The 13032-nt window shown below is 46.5% G+C and overlaps 1 non-coding gene across 1 annotated transcript; it reads right to left on the bottom strand.

Moving 5' to 3' along the window:
- trnar-ucg (transfer RNA arginine (anticodon UCG)) lies at nt 1-73 on the bottom strand. Its single transcript has one exon. It is a non-coding gene; the product is annotated as a tRNA-Arg (tRNA).
- Nucleotides 74-13032: the final 12959 nt, after the last annotated feature.

The following is a 13032-nucleotide window of genomic DNA, read 5'->3' as shown; positions in this document are numbered from 1 at the left end:
CGAGCCAGGTAGGACTCGAACCTACAATCTCCTGATCCGAAGTCAGACGCGTTATCCATTACGCTACTGGCCCCAATCGCTGTGCTGGCGCTGACAGGTTGTCAGTATGTAATGTAAACACGGACTTCGGTCAGAAACGGCCTTCATCGGGTGAATAATCAGCAGAAATTATCACCGTCACTGCTTCACCTCGAAGTCTCCCCTTTGTGAAGCAGCGCCTTTCACTGACAGAGAAAAGATATTTGTCCTCATGTGTCTGCTTCAGTGTCTCTTGTTCCTGTGCTGAGAGTTTCCACTGTTTTATTCACAGTCACTATGCGGGTTTCGGTTCTACCCCAGTGAAATGTACTTTCATACATTGAATCATGGTCTATTCCAGTCAATGCCTTGACCAAATTCAGCGAGAAAACTCTAGTCAGGAATCTGGAAATACACCAATTCACACAAAGCTGGCAATGCACGGGTGAAAAATGAGGTCTGCAGATGCAGGAGATCACAGCTGAAAATGTGTTGCTGGTTAAAGCACAGCAGGTCAGGCAGCATCCAAGGAATAGGAAATTCGACGTTTCGGGCATAAGCCCTTCATCAGGGTGCACGGGTGAATCCGAGCTGTTCAGGGAGTGCATTGGAGATTGACGCCACTTGTGACCTGGAAGAAGTGTTTTCCCGCCGGGATTGGAATCCCAAACACAGAGATGCGAAACAAACTCCCTCTTGCTCTGCCTTCAGCCACCGGCAGCAGGATTCGACACCGCAATAAGAAACGGGATTTCCTGTTTATAAGTGCAATCACTCAGCTATACCTATAGAACCATGTCACGCCGCTGCTTTCCCGAGTTCCTCTGTCTGTGGAGCTGAGGGAAGAGCATCGTTCTGCATTTGTTTGAATTCAATTGCCTCAGTTTTTGAAAGATATAAATATCGGTACATGGTGTGTCTGGGTGTATCATTCCGGTCAATGGAATAGACATTCAGCTAAAAGCAAAAGCAGAAACTGCAGGAAAACAAAAAATCATCCGGTCTGGCCGCATCTGTGGAGAGAGAATCAGAGACGCCGTTTCAGAATTTCTACGGAAATTTATGAGAATTCCGTTTCCTCCCTCAGGCACTGCCGCTCCTGCTGAGTTCCCTCAGCAATTCCAACAGCAGATCTTGTCACAACAATACTCTTTATTTCAGTCTGGACAACCGAGAGGCACAGATGTGCTTGCAAGGAATTATACAGCCCTGGAAGATGAAGAGGGAGGAGTGAAAGACATGTTGGGTGTAATTGGGATGTGGACGAGATTATCCCAGTTGCTATGCTGAGGTTTGGAGGTGACGTTACAAATTCGCACATTCTGCGTCCTCTCAAATGCAGAGTCCCTAAATTATCAAACAAGTGTGCCCGAGCATGAGTGCGGAATGGATGCATGTGACTTGTGAATTTACTTTCTGCATGGTGAGATTTTCTACAGTCAGGCAAAGGATCTGCTTCAAGAATGATGAAGAATAATATGGTCTTGCTCTTGAGGGAGTGCAGTGAAGGGTTACCAGGCTGGTTGAGGGGATGGTGGGGCTGACGTATGAGGAGAGATTAACTGCGTTAGGATTGTTTCCTCCCGAGTTCAGACGGATGAGGAAGGAATCTCATAGAGACTTATAAAATCTTAACAGGACTAGACAGGATAGATAATACATTCCTCAGAAAAGGAGACCAAAACGGCAAACAATATTGGAGGTGTGGCCTCACCAAGGCGACAACACATCCCTGCTCCTGGACTCAACCTCTCACAATGAAGGCTAGTATACCATCTCTTCATCAAGCAGGAAAACTGCATTGCATGAAAGCACATTATCTGAAATACACGTGAGCATCTTCCAACGACGAGAGCATGCCGGTGACCTCTGACACCCAAAGTGGTTTCGTGGCAATATGATGTGCTTACATGGCAATAGACACAGAAATGTATATGCAGTTACATAATTAAACACACGCGCTGCTGTAGAAAATCACTGCAGGCAGACCTTGAGTATTAATCAGTTTATTGTACGATGCATCATGGGGACACACTCCGCCCGAAGAGAGGCTCAGTTGAACTCCGAACTACCGCAGGAAATTTCAGGATTATAGAGAAAACAAAGACAATGTCTCCATTTTTTAATATTCGAGTGATATCAGCTGCTCTCCAGTCTGCAGGGACTGTATCGGAATGTAGACAATCCTGGCAGTGAATGCATTATCTATTGCTGGAACCACTTTGTGAAGTACGCTTGGATGTAGATTATCAGGCCCTGTGGGTTGATCCACCGTCCATCCCCGCAATTATCAAAGCAACATTTCTTCACTAATATTGATCAGCCTCAGTTCCCCCACTCAGTAAAATTTGCATTCTCCAACATTTCTGGTATCTGATTTGTGTCCGAGAGTGTGAGAGTTGCACATCACAGAGACAGGGCTTTGGCTCAAACTGATCCATGCCAACCAAATTATCCTTCCACGATAATCTTATTTCCCTGCACTTGGCCCTTTATCCTTCTGAACAATTCCTGTGCATGTATTTGTCCAAATACCTTTTAAATATTGTTAATGTTTCTCCCTCAACCACTTCCACTGGCAGCTAATTCTATATGCTTATCGGTCTTTGTGTATAAAAGTTGGCCCTCAGGTTTCATAGAACATAGAAAAATACAGCACAGTACAGGCCCTTCGGCCCTCGGTGTTGCGCCTGGAAGAAGTGTTTTCCCGCCGGGATTGGAATCCCAAACACAGAGATGCGAAACAAACTCCCTCTTGCTCTGCCTTCAGCCACCGGCAGCAGGATTCCACACCGCAATAAGAAACGGGATTGCCTGGTTATAAGTGCAATCACTCAGCTATACCTATAGAACCATGTCACGCCGCTGCTTTCCCGAGTTCCTCTGTCTGTGGAGCTGAGGGAAGAGCATCGTTCTGCATTTGTTTGAATTCAATTGCCTCAGTTTTTGAAAGATATAAATATCGGTACATGGTGTGTCTGGGTGTTTCTGACCGAAGTCCGTGTTTACACTACATATTGACAACTTGCCAGGGTCACCTCCGCGATGAATCCGAGGGCGCTAACATGAACTGTTCGGAAACTTGCAGAGAGAAGCATTGCTGCTGAAGGTGGTTATAACCCAAAGGACAGGGACAGGGTTTCCTCCCACAATCCAAAGATGAGCAGGTCAGTGGAATTGGCCGTGCTAAATTGACCACAGTGTTAGGTGCGATAGTCAGGTGGTAAATAGAGGGTAGGAGAATGGGTTTGGGTGGGTTTCTCTTCGGAGGGGCAATGTGGACTTGTTGGGCCGAAGGGCCTGTTTCCACACGATAGAGAATCTAATCTAAACAAAAAGACTGTGTGTAAGTCAGGTCACAAAAGTTACAGTCAGCAGCACGGGAGGGAGTCCCTGCTGAAGAGTCCGAATTTGTATCGCCCAGTCTTGGATACGATTCCCAGTCAGGGAATGAAGATTTATTTGTCTTGGTGTGAATTGCCTGAATGAGAATCCGTTCCTCGTTGCACATTGAAAACGCATGTGGTTTCTGCCAGAATCAGCCCAGTGATTGTTTGCATCGATCTCGAAGGACACTGGGAGCAGATACACGGGGAACCGACCACCGGGAATCCCCCTCCAATCATCTCACCTTTCTGAGTTGGAAATGTATCGCTGTCCCTTCAGTGTCGCTGGGTCTAAATCCTGGACCTCCCTTCCCAGCGGTATCATGGCTGTACAAACGCGCCGAGGGATTCAAGTGTCCGGGACATTAAGGTATTCCCTGCATCTCTGGAGTAATTAGGGATGGGCAGTGAGTCCTATCCCACTGAGTGACAGCGATATCCCAGGAATGCGTTTCTAACAGTGATAGGGTCTATTCGGACATCTGCAAACGGCCGGGTTTAAGGTGAAACGTGGAGCAGGGAAGTGAAATAACGGTGAACCGTGTTATGGACTAGGACAGACCGCTCAAAACATTCGTGAGCAGGCAGCCCAGCCCATAGCTTTGGAATTTGTATCGGTAAGTGTACAGTTACAATTACCCAGATTCAGTTAGCGAAGTTGACTACCAGGTTTAAATCAGAGAATAAAATCATTCACAAAATTACACCATGAAACACGAGCGACAGAATTAGGAATCCCTACAGAACTCAGTATATCCAAACTTGACCTAAGCGTGCTGTTCCGAATACACACAACAGTCCCAATAAGCAACCACCCTTTAAAACAGAGGACAAAAACAGATCAAATATTTCCAGGTTGAGGTGAGAAGCGCAGAACAGGGAGTTTCCACACAGCTCACTGTTAAACTTCCAACCAGTTCTGGACTGAACTGAACTGCTTAGCTAGGGAGCTGACCACTCTCCTTTCATTGCACAGGCCACCAATCAACCACACCGCCCCGTGGCCCAGCATTTCACCTCCCCCTCCCACTCTACCGAGGACATGGAGGTCCTGGGCCCCCTTCGCCACCGCTCCCTCACCACCAGACGCCTGGAGGAAGAACGCCTCACCTTCCGCCTCGGAACACTTCAACCCCAGGGCATCAATGTGGACTTCAACAGTTTCCTCATTTCCCCTTCCCCCACCTCACCCTAGTTCCAAACTTCCAGCTCAGCACTGTCCCCATGACTTGTCCGGACTTGCCCTACCTGCCTAGCTCCTTTTCCACCTATCCACTCCACCCTCTCCTCCCTGACCGATCACCTTCATCCCCTCCCCCACTCACCCATTGCACTCTATGCTACTCTCTCCCCACCCCCACCCTCCTCTAGCTTATCTCCCCACGCTTCAGGCTCACTGCCTTTATTCCTGATGAAGGGCTTTTGCCCGAAATGTCGATTTCTCTGCACTTTGGATGCTGCCTGAACTGCTGTGCTCTTCCAGCACCACTGATCCAGAACCTGGTTTCCAGCATCTGCAGTCATTGTTTTTACGTGACTTCTAAAAGATGACCACTTTGGCCTGAAGTCTCATCTGTTTATGTCTAAATAAAAGGCTTCTCAAAACCCTTTTCATCTCTGTACCAAACCGGTCTCATCGTAAGCCTGGCCTGCTTTATTATCCATCTGAAAAATAATCAAGGACAGAATATGCCTGAGAGAAGGAACAACGTTTGGAAAAAAAAGGGACCAGGTTTATGACAACAGCAAAGATGAGTGGGAGGCATGGGGCAGGATGTGAGGTGGAGCTGATGGTGTCAGTGTCGGTGTTCACGGGTCATCCTTCACTGTTTACACTGACTCAAACACCACAGCTGACCAATTCACCTCAATGACCCTGTTCCTCTTGGTGTGAGGTTCCCTGAGAGTGTGTGTTAATATGATTAAGGGACGCCAAGAGGTTGAACACATCCTCTTTACCCTGTCAGTTTAGAGGGATCGAAAGAATCATGTTGAAGCCAATGCAAAAGGAGATTGTGTTTTATTTCTGTCCATTTCCAGTGAAGAATGTTCGGCTGTGAACTGTTTTGGCAAAAGTTTAGGTTGATTGCAATTCTCACTGAGCAAGAGTGATACCGAAAACACATTTCGGACTTAGTGACCAGGTGGTTACCGGACTGCACATATCGGTAAGTGAAGCTGCTCATGTCCTGGTGCTGTTGGTTTAGTTGGTTAATGCACCGGCGAAGTAGATGGGGGTTATTCCGTTCAAATCTGAACGGTGATCGTTGATTGTATTGATGTGTGACTGTGTCAACTTGTTGCAAGTGTATGATCTCCGATCAAACAATTCAGCATGCTGTTTGAGTCGATGATCCGGCTGATGATTCATGGTTTAAGTCCACGAGTGAGTTTTTATTTCTCTTTAACTATTAATTGAACCTGGAGTTTATTTCAATTGTTTCACAAACATTTCTGCTTCCGCTCCTCTGTTACTCCAGCCCACCCCCAGCCACGCTTCTTTCCCAGTTTGGGTGGAAATAACGAGGTGAGGCAGGAGACACTGCAGACCTGCTGGGGAATGATCTGGTAATGACACAAACAACACGGTCTGATCCCCCCTGATTCTCTGCTGTCACCGTTAATTCATTTCACACCAACAGTGAATACACCATTGTGCTCCTATAGCTGTAGTGTAATTGTGTTTTTTTCCTGTTGGATTAGGTATTGTATTTTGAATTTGTAAGTGTGATAATATATTGAGGAAGAAATGTCTCCTGACCTCAGGTCGAAGGGACAGACACATTAATTGGAGAATGTGAGCCCAGTTCTACACAGTCCAGCCAGGGTGGAGAGAGCCTTTCAGCAGCTCCACTCTCAAACTGTCTCCTAATGTCAGGCTTTGTGAAGAACAGAGATGGGGAATAAGGGATATGGACAGACAGAGAGTCGAAGAATGTGGAAGAGGGTCAGGTGGATACACAGAGAAAGAGACACAAATCGAGACATGTTGAAGTAAACACTGAAAGGACCAATTCTCCTTTCGACATGGCTGTGAACTGACAGAAACTAAACGACAAAAATAAATAATCATTTGAACACAGCCTTTCAGCAGCTCGGGGCAATAGAAACAGCATTACAGCCGGTAGAGTCCTTTTGAATTTGTAACGCTGTAAGCTAATGAGAGATTTTGATAAACATTCTGACAGATAAATCTGATCATTTTCTCGGCCCTATTACATAGAAATGTATAACTAACCTGGTTCTGTCTCTCTGAAACACTAACCCTGCTTCTCTCCACACATGTTGCCGGGCCTGCTGAGTTTCTCCATCAATTCTTGTTTTTGGTTTCGGATTCCCAGCATCTGCAGCTCTCTGTTTTATGTTAATCTTATTAACGATTGGGACAAATCCAATGAACTTGCTGGTTTGAGGAAAATTGGTCAGGAATACGGTTACCACGATATGTTTACAGAACACAACACACATTCCCTGACCGGGAATAGAACCAGTGCCGCGGCGGTGAGAGAACCGAATCTGAACCAGAAGGTAACATGAGAAGGTGGGAGAAGCATTCGCATTTATTCTCAGTGATACCGCTTTTGTCTTTTTCTTTCTGATTATTTTTTATCTGTCCATTAATTTCAATTTGTCTTTGAAGTTTTGCAGAATGAGAAACGACCATTCAGCCCATCGTGCAGTGCGGCTCAAAGACATCCAGCTTTTCTAGTCGCAGATTCCAGGTCTTGACCCATAACATTGTATGTTCGGATGTTTGCAGTGAACATGTTAAAGAGATTCTCCCAGTGATCTTAAATGACACAGCAATGGGACTGAAGTTTGAAATGATCACACTGTTTTGTGCCCACCCTTGACGAACACATCCTTATTTTCACCCACAGAGAGAGACACACAGACTCATACCCTGTGAGGGGCAAAACTCTCAGCATTATACCCGCCCCTTGTGCTTCACTTTTGCCCTCCGACCTCGCATACCTGCTTCTCCAGCAAAAGGCAGCTTTAGGTGCAACTCAAGCCAGTTGGACAGACAATGAGAGATGCTGCGGTGAGCTGGAATTTAAAACGGTCAACAGACCCGATTGCAGCTTTTAAATTTAAAAACGTACTGATCCAATCCCTGCAGCTGCACAGACCCTGACATAACAGGAGCTGTCATCCACCGGTCTGACAATGAGCTACAATGGTCAGGAATGCAATTTCCAATTGCAAAACACACGGTTCTCATCCCAGCAGCTCCTCACATTGTGTCAAATCAGGACCTGCTATGCATCGGTCTGACAACAGATTGTAATGGACCTAAATACTGCTTTCAAATTCGACAGAGCACTGATGAAATCCCCACAGCTCCTCAGAAGCTGACATACACCTGTGTGAGAATGAGCTGCAACGGGCTGAAATGCAACTTTCAAATCCAAAACGCAAGAATGCAATTCCATCACCTCAGAAACGGAAATGCAAAAGGAAGCATGCGGAATAAAGCTCTCATTGCTCCCAAGCCAGGTAGGACTCGAATCTACAACCTTCTGATGCGAAGTTGGTCACGTTATCCATTACGCTGCTTAGAATCAGACGGGTTCCCTGACCCATCATAAGATTATTAAAGGATTGGACACTCTGGAGGCAGGAAACATGTTTCCGCTGATGGGTGAGTGCCGAACCAGAGGACACAAGCTTAAAAATACGGGGTAGACCATTTAGGAGAGAGATGAGGAGAAACGTCTTCACCCAGAAAGTGGTGGCTGTGTGGAATGCTCTGCCCCAGAGGGCAGTGGAGGCCCAGTCTCTGGATTCATTTAAGAAAGAGTTGGATAGAGCTCTCAAGGATAGTGGAATCAAGGGTTATGGAGATAAGGCAGGAAGAGGATACTAATTAAGGATGATCAGCCATGATCATATTGAATGGTGGTGCAGGCTCGAAGGGCTGAATGGCCTACTCCTGCACCTGTTGTCTATTGTCTATTTGTAGATAGCGCCACTTCACCACAAGCCATCGCCTCAGAACGAGCCCTTGTTATCATCAGGCTGTTCTGTACCTTCTTTCAGTGCTACTCCTGAACAACATCAATTTATCAAAGCGCCACTATCTTCACATTGAATCCCAGGGCGAAAACATGAACTGTTCGGAAACTTGGAGAGAGAAGCATTGCTGCTGAAGGTGGTTATAACCCAAAGGACAGGGACAGGGTGCTCCGGTTTCCACCCACAATCCAAAGATGTGCGGGTCAGTGGAATTGGCCGTGCTAAATTGACCACAGTGTTAGGTGCGATAGCCAGGGGGTAAATAGAGGGTAGGGGAGCGGGTTTGGGTGGGTTTCTCTTCGGAGGGGCAGTGTGGACTTGTTGGGTCGAAGGGCCTGTTTCCACACGGTAGAGAATCTAATCTAAACAAAAAAACTGTGTGTAAGTCAGGTCACAAAGGTTACAGTCAGCAGCACGGAAGGGAGTCCCTGCTGAAGAGTCCGTGTTTGCATCGTCCAGACTTGGATACGTTTCCCAGTAAGGGAATGAAGATTTATTTGTCTTGGTGTGAATTGCCTGAATGAGAATCCGTTCCTCGTTGCACACAGAAGACACATGTGGTTTCTGGCCAGAACCAGCCCAGTGATTGTTTGCATCGAACTCGAAGAACACTGGCAGCAGATACACGGGGAACCGACCACCGGAAATCCCCCTCCAATCATCTCACCGTTCTGAGTTGGAAATGTACCGCTGTCCCTTCAGTGTCGCTGGGTCTAAATCCTGGACCTCCCTTCCCAGCGGTATCATGGCTGTACAACCGCGCTGAGGGATTCAAGTGTCCGGGACATTAGGGTATTCCCTGAATCTCTGGAGTAATTAGGGATGGGCAGTGAGTCCTATCCCACTGAGTGACAGCGATATCCCAGGAATGCGTTTCTAACAGTGAGAGGGTCTATTCGGACATCTGCAAACAGCCGGGTTTAAGTTGAAACGTGGAGCAGGGAAGTGAAATAACGGTGAACCGTGTTATGGACTAGGACAGACCGCTCAAAACATTCGTGAGCAGGCAGCCCAGCCCATAGCTTTGGAATTTGTATTGGTAAGTGTACATTTACAATTACCCAGATTCAGTTAGCGAAGTTGACTACCAGGTTTAAATCAGAGAATAAAATAATTCACAAAATTACACCATGAAACACGAACGACAGAATTAGGAATCCCTACAGAACTCAATCTATCCAAAGTTAACCTAAGCTTGCTGTTCCGAATATACACAACAGTCCCAATAAGCAACCCCCCTTTAAAACAGAGGACAAAAACAGGTCAAATGCTTCCAGGTTGAGGTGAGAAGCGCAGAACAGGGAGTTTCCACACAGCTCACTGTTAAACTTCCAACCAGTTCTGGACTGAACTGAACTGCTCAGCTAGAGAGCTGACCACTCTCCTTTCATTGCACAGGCCACCAATCAACCACACCGCCCCGTGGCCCAACATTTCAACTCCCCCTCCCAATCTGCCGAGGACATGGAGGTCCTGGCCCTCCTTCACCGCCGCTCCCTCACCACCAGACGCCTGGAGGAAGAACGCCTCATCTTCCGTCTCGGAACACTTCAACCCCAGGGCATCAATGTGGACTTCACCTGTTTCCTCATTTCCCCTTCCCCCACCTCACCCTAGTTCCAAACTTCCAGCTCAGCACTGTCCCCATGACTTGTCCGGACTTGCCCTACCTGCCTAGCTCCTTTTCCACCTATCCACTACACCCTCTCCTCCCTGACCTATCACCCTCATCCCCTCCCCCCCTCACCCATTGTACTCTATGCTACTCTCTCCCCACCCCCACCCTCCTCTCGCTTATCTCCCCACGCTTCAGGCTCTCTGCCTTTATTCCTGATGAAGGGCTTTTGCCTGAAACATCGATTTCTCTGCACTTTGGATGCTGCCTGAACTGCTGTGCTCTTCCAGCACCACTGATCCAGAACCTGGTTTCCAGCATCTGCAGTCATTGTTTTTACGTGACTTCTAAAAGATGACCACTTTGGCCTGAAGTCTCATCTGTTTATATCTAAATAAAAGGCTTCTCAAAACCCTTTTCATCTCTGTACCAAACCGGTCTCATCGTAAGCCTGGCCTGCTTTATTATCCATCTGAAAAATAATCAAGGACAGAATATGCCTGAGAGAAGGAACAACGTTTGGAAAAAAAGGGACCATGTTTATGACAACAGCAAAGATGAGTGGGAGGCATGGGGCAGGATGTGAGGTGGAGCTGATGGTGTCAGTGTCGGTGTTCATGGGTCATCCTTCACTGTTTACACTGACTCAAACACCACAGCTGGCCAATTCACCTCAATGACCCTGTTCCTCTTGGTGTGAGGTTCCCTGAGAGTGTGCATTAATATGATGAAGGGACGCCAAGAGGTTGAACACATCCTCTTTACCCTGTCAGTTTAGAGGGATGGAAAGAATCATGTTGAAGCCAAGGCTAAAGGAGATTGTCTTTTATTTCTGTCCATTTCCAGTGAAGAATGTTCAGCTGTGAACTGTTTTGGCAAAAGTTTAGGTTGATTGCAATTCTCACTGAGCAACAGTGATACCGAAAACACATTTCGGACTTAGTGACCAGGTGGTTACCGGACTGCACATATCGGTAAGTGAAGCTGCTCATGTCCTGGTGATGTGGTTTAGTTGGTTAATGCACTTGCAAAGTAGATGGGGGTTATTCCGTTCAAATCTGAACGGTGATCGCTGATTGTATTGATGTGTGACTGTGTCAACTTGTTGCAAGTGTATGATCTCCGACCAAACAATTCAGCATGCTGTTTGAGTCGGTGATCCGGCTGATGATTCCTGGTTTCATTCCACGAGTGAGTTTTATTTCTCTCTAACTATTAATTGAACGTGGAGTTTATTTCAATTATTTCACAAACATTTCTGCTTCCGCTCCTCTGTTACTCCAACCCACCCCCAGCCACGCTTCTTTCCCAGTTTGGTGGAAATAACGAGGTGAGGCAGGAGACACTGCAGACCTGCTGGGGAATGATCTGGTAATGACACAAACAACACGGTCTGATCCCCCCTGATTGTCTGCTGTTGCCGTTCATTCATTTCACACCAACAGTAAATACATTATTGCGCTCCTATAGCTGTAGTGTAATTGTGTTTTTGTCCTGTTGGATTAGGTATTGTATTTTGAATTTGTAAGTGTGATAATATATTGAGGAAGAAATGTCTCCTGATCTCAGGTCGAAGGGACGGACATATTAATTGGAGAATGTGAGTCCAGTTCTACACAGTCCAGCCAGGGCGGAGAGAGCCTTTCAGCAGCTCCACTCTCAAACTGTCTCCTAATGTCAGGCTTTGTGAAGAACAGAGATGGGGAATGAGGGATATGGACAGACAGAGAGTCGGAGAATGTGGAAGAGGGTCAGGTGGATACACAGAGAAAGAGACACAAATGGAGACACATGTTGATGTAAACACTGAAAGGACCAATTCTCCTTTCGACATGGCTGTGAACTGACACAAACGAATCGAAAACGAAATAATCATTTAAGCACAATCTTTCAGCAGCTCCGGGCAATAAAACAGCATTACAGCCGATAGAGTCCTTTTGAATTTGTAACGCTGTAAGCTAATGAGAGATTTTGATAAACATTCTGACAGATAAATCTGATCATTTTCTCGGCCCTATTACATAGAAATGCAAAACTAACCTGGTTCTGTCTCTCTGAAACACTAACCCTGCTTCTCTCCACACATGTTGCTGGGCCTGCTGAGTTTCTCCATCAATTCTTGTTTTTGGTGTCGGATTTCCAGCATCTGCAGCTCTCTGTTTTATGTTAATCTTATTAACGATTGGGACAAATCCAATGAACTTGCTGGTTTGAGGAAAATTGGTCAGGAATACGGTTACCACGATATGTTGTGGCCATTGCAGAGACGTGGGTAGAACAGGGACAAGAATGGCTGTTGCACGTTCCCGGGTTCAAATGTTTTAGTAGGATCAGACATGGGGGTAAAAAAGGGGGAGGCGTGGCATTACTTGTCAAAGACAGTATCACAGCAGTGGAATGGACGATGGAAGAGGACTTGCCATCTGAGGTAGTTTGGGCTGAGGTTAGAAATAGGAAAGGTGAGGTCACCCTGTTAGGTGTTTTCTACAGGCCTCCTAATAGTCCTAGAGAAGTAGAGGATAATATTGCGAGGATGATTCAGGAAAAGAGTGAAGGTAGCAGGGTGGTTGTTATGGGGGACTTTAACTTCCCAGATATTGACTGGGAGAGCTATAGCTCGAGTTCATTAGATGGGTCGGTGTTTGTACAATGTGTGCAGGAGGGTTTCCTGACACAATATGTCTTCAGGCCAACAAGAGGGGAGGCTATATTGGATTTGGTTCTAGGTAATGAACCAGGCCAGGTGTTAGACTTGGAGGTAGGTGAGCACTTCGGGGACAGTGAACACAACTCGGTGACTTTTACTTTAGTGATGGAGAGGGATAATCGTGTGCCGCAGGGCAAGAGCTATAGCTGGGGGCAGGGAAATTATGATGCAGTGAGGCATGACTTAGGATGTGTGGATTGGAAAAACAGGCTTCAAGAGAAGAACACTAATGAGATGTGGGGAGTGTTCAAGGAGCAGCTACTGCGTGTCCTCGATAGGTATGTACC

This window comes from Hemiscyllium ocellatum (assembly GCF_020745735.1).
Source record: "Hemiscyllium ocellatum isolate sHemOce1 chromosome Y unlocalized genomic scaffold, sHemOce1.pat.X.cur. SUPER_Y_unloc_2, whole genome shotgun sequence".
Classification (NCBI taxonomy): domain Eukaryota; kingdom Metazoa; phylum Chordata; class Chondrichthyes; order Orectolobiformes; family Hemiscylliidae; genus Hemiscyllium; species Hemiscyllium ocellatum.
Note: the sequence above shows the minus strand (reverse complement) of the source record. Positions and strands in the feature narration are given on the sequence as shown.